Source organism: Protopterus annectens, chromosome 5.part1, assembly GCF_019279795.1.
Source record: "Protopterus annectens isolate FY-2018-M chromosome 5.part1, PAN1.0, whole genome shotgun sequence".
In the NCBI taxonomy this organism is placed as follows: Eukaryota; Metazoa; Chordata; order Ceratodontiformes; family Protopteridae; genus Protopterus; species Protopterus annectens.
Window position 1 is genome coordinate 201,833,133 of NC_056736.1, and position 16,507 is coordinate 201,849,639.

Genomic DNA, 16,507 nt, shown 5'->3' on the forward strand with positions numbered 1-16,507 from the left:
CATGGATGAATATTTTGGATACTATAGCAATAACCCACCCCTGGGTGTGGGTAATGCTAAATTTACCCACGGTTGGCGTGGTTTGGTCGAGGCGGCCCGAGGAAACAAAGCCAACCGTGGGTAAATTTTGCATTACCCACACCAGAAGTGGTTATTGCTATTATCATGACATTATTTAAGAAAAGAAACTATTCCTTTTCTTAAATAATGGCATAGTATAATGCCTGTTTACTGCCCTTCCGCAGATGCCTGGCATCAGCGGCAGTTCTGATGTACTGCGCGCCTGAGCAGTACATCAGAGTTGTAAAAACGGAGAAAGCAAGATCTCCGTTGTTTTTTTTTTAGTGTCTCGCTATTTTAAATGATTTTAACATAGCGATACAGTTTTAAAATAAGCAACGGACATCTCCGTTGCTTATTTTAACTGTCTCGCTATGTTAAACTCATTTAACATAGCGAGACTAAAAAGCAACGGAGATCTTGCTTTCTCCTGTTTTAACATTGTTCGCTATGTTAAATGGGTTTAACATGGCGAGACAGCTTTAAAATAAGCAACGGAGATCTCCGTTGCTTATTTTAAAGTTGTCTCGCTATGTTAAACCCATTTAACATAGCTAATAGTATACTAATGGAAAAAGTCCGGGGACGGACCTTTTTCCATTAGTATAACTCGATTTACAACGGGCACGCTGGCCAATCAGCGTGCACGTTTTGGGGGGATCATGGTATAATTTACAATATTCTACACTCTGCAATCCTGTTTTTTTTCGGGGGGGGGGTCACAGTCATTTGATTCAGGATTGTGTTATTCTTCTAAATGAGTGTGTGTGTGTGTGTGTGTGTGTGTGTATGTGTGTGTGTGTGTGTGTGTGTGTGTGTGTGTGTGTGTGTGTGTGTGTGTGTGTGTGTGTGTGTGTGTGTGTGTGTGTGTGCATGAGCAATATGGGGACTGGGGCATGGGAATGTTAACTGCATTACTCAATGTTTGCAATTTAAAAGTGCATTACATTTTTTTCATTTAACTGGCACACTACCTGTGTTCCAGTACAAATGATGACCCTTCTCCAGACCAAGACATTCTTTAATGCATAAAAGTCATAGCACAATGTTACCCCATCCTTCCCACATGAAGTGAGTTGGTTATGACTTATTTCATTGCTTCATTGGAGGATATTCCAGCCCATATGTATTCTCAAGCATTTTCTCAGGTTACTGTTGATAAGAGTAAATATGCTTTGATGTTTTCTTTAACAGAAGGTTATGAATTGGGTGATGCTTCCACGGTAGCTTCCCTGGGTAAATAAAATCCATCCAAGAATCTGAAGGAGATGCTACAACTTCTCATAAATGAGGGAAAGTAAGTAATGCCCCATATATGTATTTATTTGTCAAACCAGAAGGGTAGCTAGGGTGGGGTGAGGGGAGCAGACACACCTGGTGGAAGGTGTTAAGGGGAAACTTTTTGCTCCTTACATTGATACATCGACCTTGAGGCAGTGATGCAAAATCCATGGTGCTCCTCCTCTGACGAGAACCAGACAGAAATGGGAAAAGGGACTTTTTTGTTTATTACTTATTTTTTTCTATTTCATTTTTCCTTCTTAGCTTAACATTGAGGGGTACCAAATTGAGGATTGGCTGTTTAAGGAGATAGTTAGCTGTACAGTTGGCCATATCTTTGACATGTCATGTTTCAATCTCTTAGATGTCCATCTTAATCTGGAAAGAGGTGGCTTGTCAATTCTTTTGATTGCCCCCATTATTGGTCTATAGGGGATAATTGGTGTTCTGAGACCATTACCTCCTTCAAATGTGGCTGGTTGGCATTCATGTACATAACTGTTATTCACCTCAAGAGATAGGTAGTGTTGTTTGTTTCTTGTTGGAAACAAGACTTTAGGATGCTCCTTCTTTATGCTCCCACAAATCTTACTAATAGAAAAAATATTGTTCAGTAGTTTATGTCCACTCCTGTTAATTATTATAAGTATTTGAGAAGAGCATTTTAACATGACTTCACTGTTTGGAGAACATTTTTTTGACTTAAAGACATGACAAGAAACCTACGAGTTGGCAGACTTTTGGTTCAGTCTGTCATGCCCGTTTGTCAGAGTTTTAGAAGTACTGACACTTTTTTTCTCATTTTGTTTTTTTGTTTATACTGCTGCTTAGTTGAAAGCCATTTTTCCACTTTGCCTGTTGTATTCTTAGCTGTTTTGATTTGAGCTATGACATTCTTGTCCTTGGTGAAGGTATTCTATATGTGAATGGCCGTAAAGTGCATGTGGCCTGGTTTGTTAAAGAACTTGCAGATTTGTGATAAGATCATTTTAATTTACATCTTTTTTTACAAGTTGGTCAAGTTGGAGTCTTGACTGAACGGTAAAGATTGAAACACTGTTTGTGCAGTCCTGCTGCTTGTTTAGGGAACTGAAGAAATCAGAGTATGCTGTGCTATTGTAACCACTCAGTACTAATTCCATTTCAGATTATGTCTTCTGGAATTCATTGTTAAAATAGCTTTACAAGACTAACATTCTGAAAACATTTTTTAGCAGCATTTTGAGTAAGGTTCACAGGATGGGGTCAGCCTCCTTATAGGCCAAGTCTGTAGGTGGAACAAATAATTATGCATGATTTACATGGAGCAGTCAGTCTGGTTGTTACTACTAAGCTCTTACATATGAATCACATACAACTAAACATCACTTTGATGATGTACTCAATTTATGCTCAGATTTCTCCTAATTACATTAGTAAGGAAACATCAATGTATGATGCAAGTGGGCAATCTTGTTGTCTACTTCTTTGCAGTTTCTATGCATTTTGTTTGCCCATTAAATGACAGCCCTCTATGACTTCAGTGCTGTCTTTGCACTCTGAGGTTTGTGCAGCTAAAGGAAAGCACGTCACACTGACTGAACTAGATAGCTTTGCAGATGGCAAACATAGCCAATTCCTGTGGTTTATATAGTATAAGCTATTAATATTGTAGGTCTTTGGATCAGACCACAACACAGAAGTTGCTGTTTGTGTTTAATGAGTAATATCACACTAGGCAGTGTCATACAGATTTCTTGAGTACTGCTATCTGTTTCATATAGAAGAAGGAGATGGGTTAGATTTGATAAACTTGAGACCTATAGCATTGTATCAGGTCAATTACAAATGCATAAGAAACATTTTGCATTTTGCAAGCTTATGCTTCATTATAACTGTATTTTGTGAGCACTGATGCTTGTGTTACAGTACATTCTTTGAAGGATTAGCTCATTGTAATGTAGGAAATGGTTGATGTGATTTTTCATGCAGATATCTTTGGGTTACACTTCAAATGTAATACTAGGAATGTCTGTGATTTGCTCAAACATTCAAATCTGTAAACATCATTAACGGCTTATGAGCTTGGAGCTATTTTTTTTCAAATATTGCTGCATTGTTTATGAAAACACTAGGTTATTTCTTTTTGTTTATATGTTTATTTGTCATGTTGCTCATGCTAAGTCTGTTATCATTATTAATGTGTTTTGTTTTATTTAGCATATTACCATGAGTGCTTTTGATTTTAAATTTGAAATAATTAAATCTAAATTTCTACTTATTTCAAAATAAGCATAACTTCCTGTTCTTTAACTTGAGTTGTGGGATTTTTTTTCTCTTTTTTCTGAGGAAAATTGTCATTTATCCATTTTCTTATGTTGCTAGCTGCTAGCTTGATTTGTTCCACTGTAGCATACTAACACTTCACACACAGCATTATCCTTGAGTATGGCAAATTTTGTTTTTCTCTGTATTGTACATATTGTCAGAACATATAAAGCATGGAAATATGTTATTAGCCTGTGGCATTTTTTCATAGGGAAATATAGATTTGGGTGAATGGTTACCATGCATTCTAATACCTTTTTTGACCTTCAGATCTCCTACGTGTGCCCAGCCAGCTATCTACTGTACCATATTGTGCCCCAACAAGAAAGGAAAGTAGAAACAGCTACTAGAGAGTGTGTGATAACAGATTATTTGTGATACAGTATTGCAAGTCAGTGAGGGTGGCAGCATCCTCAATCCCTGCAGTTGCTAAACAGCTATGCTAAAAGTATGAAAAGAAAGGGTGGATGATGTCCTTGCCTGAAGAGAAAAGCAGCTGGGACCATCTGATACTTAAAGCAAAGGAGGCTTATTGTGTCCTTCTGGGAAAGGTAATTAAGTTAACACATAGCAGCAAAGTCCAGCAGACTATATCAGGGGTCTGTCAAAGAGTGAAATATTGTTACTAGAGGATTGGTCACTTCTTTTGGATTTTCTATAGAATAACATGTGAAGTGTGTAATATATGGATATATTTTTACCTCTCAAGAGTGTGACAGGAAATCAGTGAATAGAAGCAAATGATTCCAAGATAAAAGACATGTGTCTGTGATGGTACGACAAATAAAAAATGCATAAGAATAAACTGGAAACTTCATATGAGCTCAGTACCCTATCTTTTTTATTACTTTAATGCCCTTGAAGGTTCCTGGTGTGAATCTTTTGTGGTAAGGGACATGTGAATTGTGTACAGAGTCTGGATCACACAACTGCTATTTAGGGAGATGAAACCTAAAAATAAAGGCTTAATTTGGTATGTGTAACACATTTATATCTGATTGGGTACCATGATAAAATCAAATGTTTCTGACAAGAAAGTTTTAGACAGAATAAGTGTGCAGAGGTCAGTTATTAAGAGCTGTTACATTTTCAATGTGAAAGGAAAATTTAATAATGCATAATATATACATATGCATTTACTAATATCACACATCTAAATTACACAACTTTGTCTTAAAAAAACAAATTTATCTTTCTATTGCAAAGCATTAATACTATTACTCTGTCCTTCCTTAAACCTAAAAATAACACGTGAATTTTTTCCTGTTAACATACTACCAAAGCAAATGGGCTTATAAGGATAAACATTCTAATCAATAAGTATTATCATGTACATACCAACATACCAACAGAATTAAAACAAACTCTTTATTATTTACACACACACACACACACACACACACACACACACACACATATATATATATATATATATATATATATATATATATATATATATATATAGGTCTATACTAAATAATCAAAACATCAGATTGTCGAAAGACATTTCATTGGAAATGCCATTCATCAAACCCTCCTTATGTTCTATAGACCAAATCCGAGATCGCACTACAGTGAGGAAAGGGCAAATTTCCTGATCCTTACTGTAATGCATTCTCAGTCAGAATGGTTTGACGAATGACATGTTCGGCAAAATGCCATTGTTTTGATAAAATAATAGGGACCCATATACACATACATACATACATATATATATATATATATATATATATATATATATGTGTGTGTGTGAGTTTATAAAACATTTATTTTATTTATTTTACATTTGTATACCGGGTTTGTCTGACTGAGCGGAAGAGCCCTATTTCAACAGAGGCCAGGGAAGAAAAGCTCCAACATATACAATTTTCATTATAAATTAGCATTAAACAGCAATGTTACAGGATTATCACAAGGCATTAAGTATCAATACAATATTATACAGTGTCAATAATCAGGAGTATAGCAAAGCTCTTTCAAGATGTATAAAAAGAAATAATATGTCATTTAGATGAATATAGTTTTTGGGGTAAGTGGTTACAAAAACCCAGTTTTATCATAATGTAATTGCATGAAGGCAAGACAATTACTATAGAATGGTTCTCTGAGGTGATTAGCTTAATAGGTCTTAGAAGACAGTAAAAATATTAGTCAAGAATGATTAGAGACAGCTAGTGAGAAGAGTGAGTTAAGGGTAGAAAGTAGACTAAGGTATGGGAAGTAGAGGATGTTTAAGGAGAGAGAGTGCAGTGGCAGGACCAGTGACATTTAAAGTGCTCTTTGGTGGCTGTCTTAAATTGTTTAAGTTGTGTAAGGGTCCGGAATTCTAGAAGGAGCCTATTCCAGATAATAGTGGGGTGATAGCTGTACATGTTATATCCAAATTTAGACTTGGGTTTGTAGATTTGTAGTAGGTCTTGGTTAGAGCTTCAGAGAGGTCTGGAGGGAGAATAATGGGAGATGAGAGGGGATAATACCAGGCAGTAGGAAGGCTCGTATAGGATAGAATAGAAGATTTGGAGCAGAGAGAGAAGAAGCTGGTGGGGTAATTCAAGCCAGTTTAGGTGTTTTAGAGAGAGAGACAGTGATGGGTTTGTTGGGCAGCAAATCTAGCTACCTTGTTGAAGGTAGATTTGAGTTTGGTCAGGAGTGCTGAGTTAAGATTTGTGAGAATTTGAGAGTTGCACATTAGACTGGGTAGAAGGTAGGTAAGACAGAGAATAACTTTGGCTTCAGAGGTAAGGAATTTCTTGTTACGGTAAAGGAGCCCTAGACTTGAATGAGTCTTTTTGATACAGTTATTAACATGAAAGTCAAATTTAAGCTGATCATCAATGGTTACACCTAAGAGCTTAGTGCTGGAGTCTACCTGAATGGGAGTGTTATTAAGGTTCATAGGTTCATAGGTAGGTTCATATGTAGATACTAGACTATTGGCCCTAGGGCCTATATAAGCTTAGCCAAAAAGGTACCCTGGCTTTCGCCACCCAAGAAAAGTATTTTCCTGTGCCCCTGAAACAGTATCAACAATCCATCAATATGCTGCAGGAACAGAACCCACAGCCTTCTGCATTAAAATGCAAGTATGCTACCTGTTGTGCTACTAACACAGCTTTAAATGACTGTATGGAGAAGGAGGGTTTAATATTGTTGAATTTTTTAGGTAGGAAAAGAAACAACTTTGTTTTTTTTAGGGTTAAGGATGAGCTGGTTGTTGGAGAGCCATGTTTCGACTAAATTAAAAGATGCCTGAGCAGGTGAGAGGAGCTTAGAGAAAGAGCTGGCTATGGTGATGACTGTAGAGCCATCTGCATATTGCACTAACGATGACTGAGGTCAGGAGGTACAGAGCTGATTAGTAAAGATATTAAAAAGTAAAGGCCCTTGGATAGACCCTTGAGGCACACACATTTTTATAGGGAGAGGAGTGGAGAGTGCAGAATGCCATTTCACTGACTGAGATCTATCAGTGAGGTAGCTGGAGAACCATGCAACAGTATCAGAGGAGAGGTTGAGGTTATGCAGTTTGTGCAGCAGAAGAGAGTGTGAGACAGTGTTGAAAGCTTTTGTGAGGTCCAAGAATAGGCAAGAAATAAGTTTAGGTCATCCATGGCTATAGAGACAGTGTTGAGGAAGGATAACAGAGCTGTAGTGGTGCTCTGTTTAGGTCTGAAGCCATGCTGAGTGGGTGTAAGCAGATGTTCCTGTATTAGATACTGCATAACTTGTTTATGAATACATTTTTCTAGTACTTTAGAGAGAGGGGAAGAGGATAGCGATAGGTCTAAAGTTGGAGATATCAGAGGAGTTACCTCCTTTGTGTATAGGAGGAGTGTAGCATTGTTTCCAGATGGAAGGGACTTTAGATTCAGAAATAGAGTGATTAATTAGGTTAGATACAGGGAGAGCAAGAGAGTCAGCTGCTAGTAGAAGAAAAGTGGAAAGAATATTGTCAGCTGATGATGAGCATGGTTTTAATTCCGAGAGTAGACTTCTGATGTAGCTAGTAGGTACAGGTTTGAGGGAGAAGGTATTTGAGGAGATGGTATTAGGAGTAGGTTCAGAAAAGTTGGAGATGTTAGTAGTGGAGGAGTATGGGTTAGGATTGAGTAGCTTAGATATTGAATCGATACAATAGGTATTGAAGATAGTGGCAGTTTCTTCAGATGTCTTGTCTTGGCATGGATTGGGGGAGCTAAGATTACCAGGATGTAATATTGGTTAATAAAGTTCCAGAATTTTTTAGGATTAAATCTTAGGGCTTTGGGAGGTTTGTTATAGAAGTCCTTTGTATCTTTGTTTATGTTTTTTTGTCAGATTTCTGAGTTCTTTATATTTTTGCAAGTCTGCAGGCAGCTTAGTTTGTGATCATTTTTTCCATAATATGTCTCTACTTATCATAAGGGTATGAGTGGCTTTTGATAGCCATGGAGATATATTGGACCTCATTCAGACTTTGCTAGGGGGAGTAAATGAGTCTAAGATGCTAAGGTAGTTGGAGCTGAAAGTTAGGACGGCTTCTTCTAGTGGGAGTTGCATAAGGAATTTCCAGTTTACTATAGAGAGGAGGGCATTAAAGGTTACTGGATGGAAGTTAGAGAGTTTGTAACAGGTAATACATCTATGAGGTTTTGAGAAATGGGGAGTGAACCAAAGCACTTTTATAGGGCAATAATCACTCAGGGTTTTTGCTAGGGTTTCAGGTTTATGATATTTGGAAGGATTAAATACAAGTACCCAGTCAATGAGTACTAGATGTATGAGAGTTGTTTGTATGAGTAGATTGGGAGATTAGCTGTGTAAAGACATATAAATTAATATGAGTATTAGAGTTTGGATTACTGAGAGTTAACCAGTTAAGATTGACTTCCCAAAGGAGGATAGTTTTATTGGGGATGTGTTGAGAAAAGTATGAAAGAATATTTTCAAGCAGAGGAATGTTGTCTCCTGGAGGAATATAAATGGTTGCTACTGCGATATTGGTGTGGTCATTGATTTTAAGATTGGCTGTCAGTAGTTCAACAGGAGAAAAGAATGGGATTGGTTTCATAATACTTGTAAGAGTGAGGCGGTTGGAGAAGAGGATGGCTGCACCACCACCTTTTTGGTTTTGGTGATCTATGTGGAGTATATTATAACCAGAGGGGATAATGTCTTTATCAGTGATTTAGGGTTTTAGCCACATCTCTGTTAGGGTGATGACATCAAGGGTGTGGATGGCTATCCAGGCATAGATTATATTAACTTTGTTTAGAATACTACAGGCATTCATAGAGTAAAAGGAAATATGTTTGTTTGGATATGATGGGCCCAGGATTTTGATGTATGCCTCCTGATAGAAGCAGGGCTATATGAAGGTGGTAAAGTTTGAATTTAAGTGGGTTGTAGGTCAAGTACTTATATATATATATATATATATATATATATATATATATATATATATATATATATATATTATAATATACATATATATATATAAAATCACCACCAGCAACCAAGGAAACAAGACCAATAACTTGAACACCTTGAGGCACACACAAAACTGTAAAAGTAAAGATGCCACCACAAATTTTAGCACTTTTGTTCCATTTTAATATCTGCACAGAACTTCATCAGAAATAAACACCTTCTAAATCACACCTGTTTAAATGCTATTATTAAATGTTATTAAAAACATACATATACTTATATATATATATATATATATATATATATATATATATATATGGGTCTATAGCAGCATTTCAAAAATTTTATAGTTTGAATCACAAAATATCAAACTGAAGTGATCAAACTATTACATTTTTGAATGCCGATATAAAAAAACAAAAAAAAAAAACAAAAGGGTGTAGGCAGGGGGTCAAGCCACCTGCACCCTCCACACCCCCTGCTACTTAAATATACCAACTCCGAGACCGCACTACATTGTAGTAAATGGAAATCTCCCCTTATGGAGATTTCGGTTTACCTGTTTGATGTTCTGCACTTTTGCCATTCTCGCATCGACAATATCACATTCGATATTATCAACATTTGAGATGCTGATAGGAATCTCTATATATACATATATACATATATATATATATATATATATATATATATATATATATATATATATATATATGTATATATATATATATATATATATATATATAGATTGATATAGATAGATATAGATATACACACATATATGGATGTATAGTTATATATTTATAAATACATATTCTCAACACTCCCATTCCAAACAAGCAAACAAAATGAATCAATAAGGAATCTGCTTTAAGCTCAATAACCCCACTAACCCTGAATGCATAATTTCTATTAACAACTCTGCAGTTCCAAACCTCCACTTTAACCCTTCCACATCCTGAAATTGTACTAAACAAGAAGAAATGAAAAATTATTTATCTTCTGATAACCAGCAAACTAACATCACAACCATCAGAAATAAATTACCTTCCTCTTCTTCCTACGCTTGTATGATAGCAACCTGGCTCTAATACTCCTCTCACATGTCTTTACACCTGTAATAGTTCCAACAAATTAACTAAACTGCTTCCTGTACTAGTCAGCACTTTTAATCACAATGACCACTGGGCTATTCTTTTTCAATTCTATCTGAAAAAAAAATTGAAAGCCCTCCCCCTCATTTGATATCACAATTATCTCCCAACAACCCTCAAAAAGTTATTAATCACAGAAGACTCATCAATGGGTCATTTTTTTTTTAAGTAATGCATGTTAATGAGAAAATCACCTCCATGGTAAATGCCTTCTCAAGAATATAAGCATTTTTAGCTAAATAAAGTTTTACTTTTACCTTGCATATCATCTGAATTGCAAAACCCCATTAAAAAAGTCAAAATACAAAAAGCGTGGAAACATAGTTAGTCTTCAGACTGACAACACTAAATGCAGTGTAGTGTGCTACAAACCAAAAAAAATTATCATGCAACATACAGCAATTTCCTTCCACAAAAGAAAAAAATTACATTCTATAACACTAGACAATCATTGGAAGAGGTAAATCAGCTTGTTGGTCAGTCTAGAATCAATAACATTTCTCAAGCCATTGCTTCAGAAGAATTTGCTAAAGAATTTTATAGCATCCAATCATTCTACATATAATTTGATCCTTACATCACATTCTGCCACCCAAAATTAGCTGCCCTAAGAAACCAGCAATAACTTCATGTGTAGTTATTAGTCATGCAATCCAGGTTAACACTGAGGAGCCTAATGCAGTTTCCAGATTTCCCCAGAGCAATGTCTTATTAACTGACTTGCTTGGAGTGACACACTAGGTAACTGGTGCAATCCTGTGCACTTACTGACACACAACTATGACCCAAATGTTGATCACCTGGATATAATGGATTGTTTCCATTGTTCCTGAAATTATTTGAGAAAGACTTATCTCCTCACATATACAGTGTGGTAAAATTCCTATCACACAGCACATATTCTGAAATCTGTGGAAAAAATGCAAACTTATTTACACATCTAAATGTTGTAAATCCACTAATACTTCTTACTTTTGTCCTATCTAGCTACATTTGGAAAAAATATCAGAGAAAGAACATACAATCAACTTACATATGTTATCTACTAATACAATTTACTCTCTGAACATGAGTTCAGGATTTGGGAACTTATGTGGACAGTAACCTAGCTTTCGAACAACATGTATCTATTGTTGTAAGTTAGTCCTTTTATATTGTGTGGATATGTCCTTCTATATCTTATAAGCAAAGGGACTATTTCTAGTACTAGATATGTCTTGCCCCACCCTGCTAAGCCCTGAATAGGCCAGTCATTGAGTATTATGCCCCCTTTGGCATGTATCTGTCCAGACACATGCAACAACTGGAACACCTAGACAGATACCTTACTAATAGGATAGAAGGCCTAAACTATACATCATGCATGGACCAACTCACTCAATATCCTACAGACTGCTAAGAGGTCACGTGTCTCTGGCATACAAGGCATACTCCAGTCCAGTATAGATGGATTTATTATAGATCATTAAGTTAAATGGCATCAAAAGAAATTGATCTAGTGATTAAAACATCTTCTGCAACATCAGCGGAACAGTTTAGATGGACAGGTATGTCTCACAGAGGATTCCACTGCTGTGGAACAGACTTCACATCCACATAAAACAAAGCTCTTCCTTATCCATATTCAGACACAACTTGCATCTATTGATAAGACCATCCCTTGTATTACTAACTGACAGAGGCAGTTCCTAAATGCTTTATCCCATGCATGGATTCCCTCAAATTATCTGTTATTACCCCAGTTATTCTCATTGGGGGTAATACATACTTATCGATCATGGAATGGGTGAGTCCCAATCAACACTGAATGGGATGTTTTAATTCAAGCACAAAAAGGAAACTGGCGAAGCTTGTAATGGTCCACATGGGCAGCTAGCCTAATACTTATGGATGAACCTATGAGCATGGATGTATAAATACAGAAGCTTTCGAAGAGTTCTCCAAAAGTACGTAAGAAAGTAATCAAAACACAAATGATACACTGAACGATGTCATGCAAGAAAAAAAAAATTGTTAAATTTGTTTTAGCATTTTCATCATCATTCCTTTAGAACTTCTTCAGAAACATCTAAAAACACATAGAAGCTCTTTACAAATACATTGCTCAAATCATATCTGTCTATCTGTTTATTTATTTATTGACATTTGATTACAGGGAATGTCTAACTAGATAGGAGCCCAGTTTTAGCAAAAGCCCAGGAAGAAAACTTCCAAAGTATTGCAAAACATTTTAAGAACAATAATTTTACTTTAAAAATAATACAAAAAACAACTACAGTTTAAATAATTATACCAAATTATACATAATATGACATCATTGGTTAAGAATAAATACATGTTATATGACAATGATTTAAAATATAGAGCCATTTTAGCAAGTTTATTGAGAAATTAAAGGTAAGGTTATTTATTTATTAACATTTGTTTATCAGGAAAGTCTGACTGGATCATAAACACCCATTTTCAGTGAAGTCCCAGGGAGAAAAGCCCCATTTAGCAGAGAAAATATTTTTTTTTCAAAATATTGCTTAAGAAACAGTTGGAAATCATGCAAATCAAAAATAATGAACAATATTGTAAGGCATAAAGATATACTAAAAATATGTTACAAAGAGAATAGTTAGAAAAGCAAAGTAAAACATTACATATAATTCTGGATGGGTCTATATTAAAAGAACAAAGAGGTGTTTCAGCGAACAGCTCTTGGTCGACACATAATGAGCTAATGCACTAAAGCACAAATGCTCAAAACAGTGGTTTCTTTCCCTGGGAAAGAAACCGCTAGCACAAACACACACACACACACACACACACACACACACACACACACTTTAAAACATAACAACATAGGGGGCTGTGCTCCCCACTCCCCCCTAACTAAATATACAAACTCTGAGATCGCACTACAGTGAAAAAAGGGGCGAACACACGGGGATGGCCAAGCAAATTCTTTCCCAGGGAAAGAAATCACTGTTTTGAGCATTTGCGCTTTAGTGTGTTTCCTCATTACATGTCGACCAAGAGGTGTTCGCTGAAACACCTCTTCGGTCTTTTAATATAGACCCATTCTGGACAATGTCCTTTTGGCAATTCACAATAAGTAATAAGTAAAAGTCATGTGTTTAGTTTACTTGAAGATATAAAGGGTGAGAGATTAGGATAGATTAGTATAAATGGGGAGGAGGTGATAGAAAAAGGTTATGGAAAGTGGTAGAGAGGGTAGTATAGCCAGATAAAGATGAGGAAGTGATGATGGGTAGAGAATCTGTACAGATAGGGATGGAAAAAAGTAGAAAAGTAGATGATGCTGATGTTCAACAAGGTATGTAGCATGAGCCAAACCATAAGTTTGATAGGTGGTCTTTCAGAAGATGCTTGAGGGAATATATGAAACAGAATTCCATTGTTTTTCACCACTGAAAAGCAGTAAATGCTATTTCCAACTGCGTTTTGAGGTTTATAGATGGTGACAAGTTGTTTATCATTAGAATAAAGGGGTGTATTTGGGTGATAGGAAGGAAAACTAGAGCTTAGTACAGGACAGGCATGGGGTTTGTTTATTATTTATTTATTTTACATTTGTTTACCGGGAAAGTCCGACTGGACAAAATGTTCTTTTGCAGCTGAGGCCTGGGGAGAAAAGCTCCACATTTATAAATGACAATACGATACATATACAATGTACAGATGCAAATACTGATTCAATCTCAGATACAAGTACAAAATGAAAATACATGTTATACATTTCACTGATACAATCATATAGTCTAGATAGGATGCAAGGCATAGCAGTACTGTGATTGTAGGTAGAAAACAATCAAGTCAAGCATATATATGCTTAGTAGGAGTATACTATTCAAATACAAAAATAACAGGTTGTGTTCCTTTAGCTGCCTTATGACATCTATTTCCTAACCAGGGTTTGTGCAAGAGCAAGTCCATGAATCTGATAGGCATGATTTGAGAAGTGTTTTTTAAAGTAGGATGTGCTAGTAGTTGTTCTGATATTTAATAGCAGGGAATTTAAAGTTTTGGCTATGAAATTGGAATAAGGGGAAACTCTAACTGCATTGTTAGGTTTGGATATATTTAGGAAGGATTTGTTACTGGAGTACAATACCCAGTTAATGGAATAGTGTAATAGTAGATTTTGAAGTACTGGTATTTTTCTGGCTGATTTGGTATTTGATGGGTGAATGTGAGCTGATTATAAGCAAGTAGATTTGGTAGTCCGAGCCAGAATAGCTGTTTTAAACCAAACAGTGATGGGATCTGACATTTGTTTCTGTGGCAAACTTTTTGATTTTATTATAATAAGTTTTGAATTTTGCTTGGTCAGATTTTTTAATGTTTGTAAGAATTTGTGAGGAGTATAGTAGTCTAGAGATAACATGGGTTCTTGCTATCATGGCCTTTGAAGATTTATTTAGAAAGTGTCAATTTCTGTAGAGGGTTCCTATTTTTTTTAACTTTTTTATGGTCTGTAATATGTGTATGTCGAATTTTATATTACGGTCAGTGACCACTCCAAGTAATTTTGCTTGGGAAACTGGAGAAATAATTGCATGGGTTAATGATGACATATTGAATGGTGGGTGGGTGTCTACAGCGCTAGTTGGATAGAAGAGAATAAGTTTTGTTTTCGTAGGGTTAAGTAAAAGTCGTGCATTGTTCATCTAAAATTCCACAGCATTAAATGAATGCTGGGTTATTTTTTGGAATTTTTGTAATGTCGGGGCAGCACAAATCAGGGTGGAATCATCCGCATATTGAACTATGGAGGCAAGTGGGGTGGCGGTATGAAAATTGTTAGTAAACATAATAAAACAAAAGGGCACAAAATAGATCCCTATGGAACTCCCAAGGTTACAGGATGTAACAAAGAGAGATTTTGTTGCCATTTTACAGCTTGCTGGAATCCAGTTAGATACTGCTGGAACCAAGTAAGTGCAGAATGGTTAAGTTTAAGTTCTGAGAGTTTAGTTGAGAGTTTAGAATAGGAGACAGTATCAAAACCTTTGGACAGATCAAGAAAGATGGAGGAAAATAAATTGCCATCAAGATAGTGGTTAATAATGTTAGTAAAGTTAACAAGGGCAGTGGTGGTACTGTGGTTAGGATGAAAACCATGCTGAGTATGAGATAGAAGATTGTTGATTATTAAATAATTCACAATTTGTGAATGGATGCACCTCTCACATATTTTTGATAATGGTGATAGTAAAGCTATTTATAAGTAACAAATAATTTACAAATGATGTTCAGCAGTTAGTTGTATGCAGTCCAGGTAGTGAGGTGGTTCAAGCCAGTTTAGACTATTATGGCCCTTGCAGTCATGTGTATACAATTCTTTATTGGCAGCAAATTTATCATCTTTGTTGTAGCATAACTCAAGTTTTGTTTAACTGATACCTGCAAGCTGGCAAGGATAGGAGCACTATATAAGCGTAAAGGAAGGAAGTGGTTGCTAAGGTATTTTTGCAGAGTTAGTAGGAACGTTTTCATGTCTATAAAGCATGCCATGTTTCTGGTGAGTTTTTTTTTTATTTTGAATATGGAGTTCAAATCTGAGGCTGTCATCAATCATCACACCAAGCAGTTTTGTGTAGGATACAGTTTATATCTCTGTATTGTTAAATTTGAAGCTGGATTTGTCCTTCAGATGTGCTTTGGGAAGGAATAGAAGTATTTTTTTTGGGGGTAGAGTAATTACTTGGCATTGGGAAGCCAGTTTTCAACAGAGGGAAAGACTTTTTGTGTGATTTCAAGAAGATGTGCCACAGTGTCAGATGAGGATATTAGTTTCGAACCATCAGCATACTGTACAAGTGATTCTTGCCTAGAAGAGGTATAGAGGTCAATAATGAAATTGTTAAACAGATGTGGACCAAGAATTGAGTCTTGGAGTGCACCAGTGGTAATTGGAGGTAAGGAGAGAAAGTGTATTACCATTAACAGTTTTCTGTCTGTCAGATAGGTAGCTTTAAACCACGGAAGTGAAGGTGGGGATAGGCTGAGATGGTGCAGTTGTAGAACATAGAACAAGGTTGCTATATGAGATACTATCAAAGTCTTTGGACAGATCCAGAAATGTGGAAGAGATAAGTTTGCCAGAATCTGTTTTCTTGTTTATATTATCTAAAAATGATAATAGTGCAGTAGTTGTAATATGTCCAGGGCAGAATCCATGTTGATTATTAGTTAAGAGCTGTTCTGAGAGTAGATGGTGAAGAAGTTGAGTGTGGATACATTTATCCAGGATTTTTGAGAGAAGAGAAAGAATTACAATGGGATAA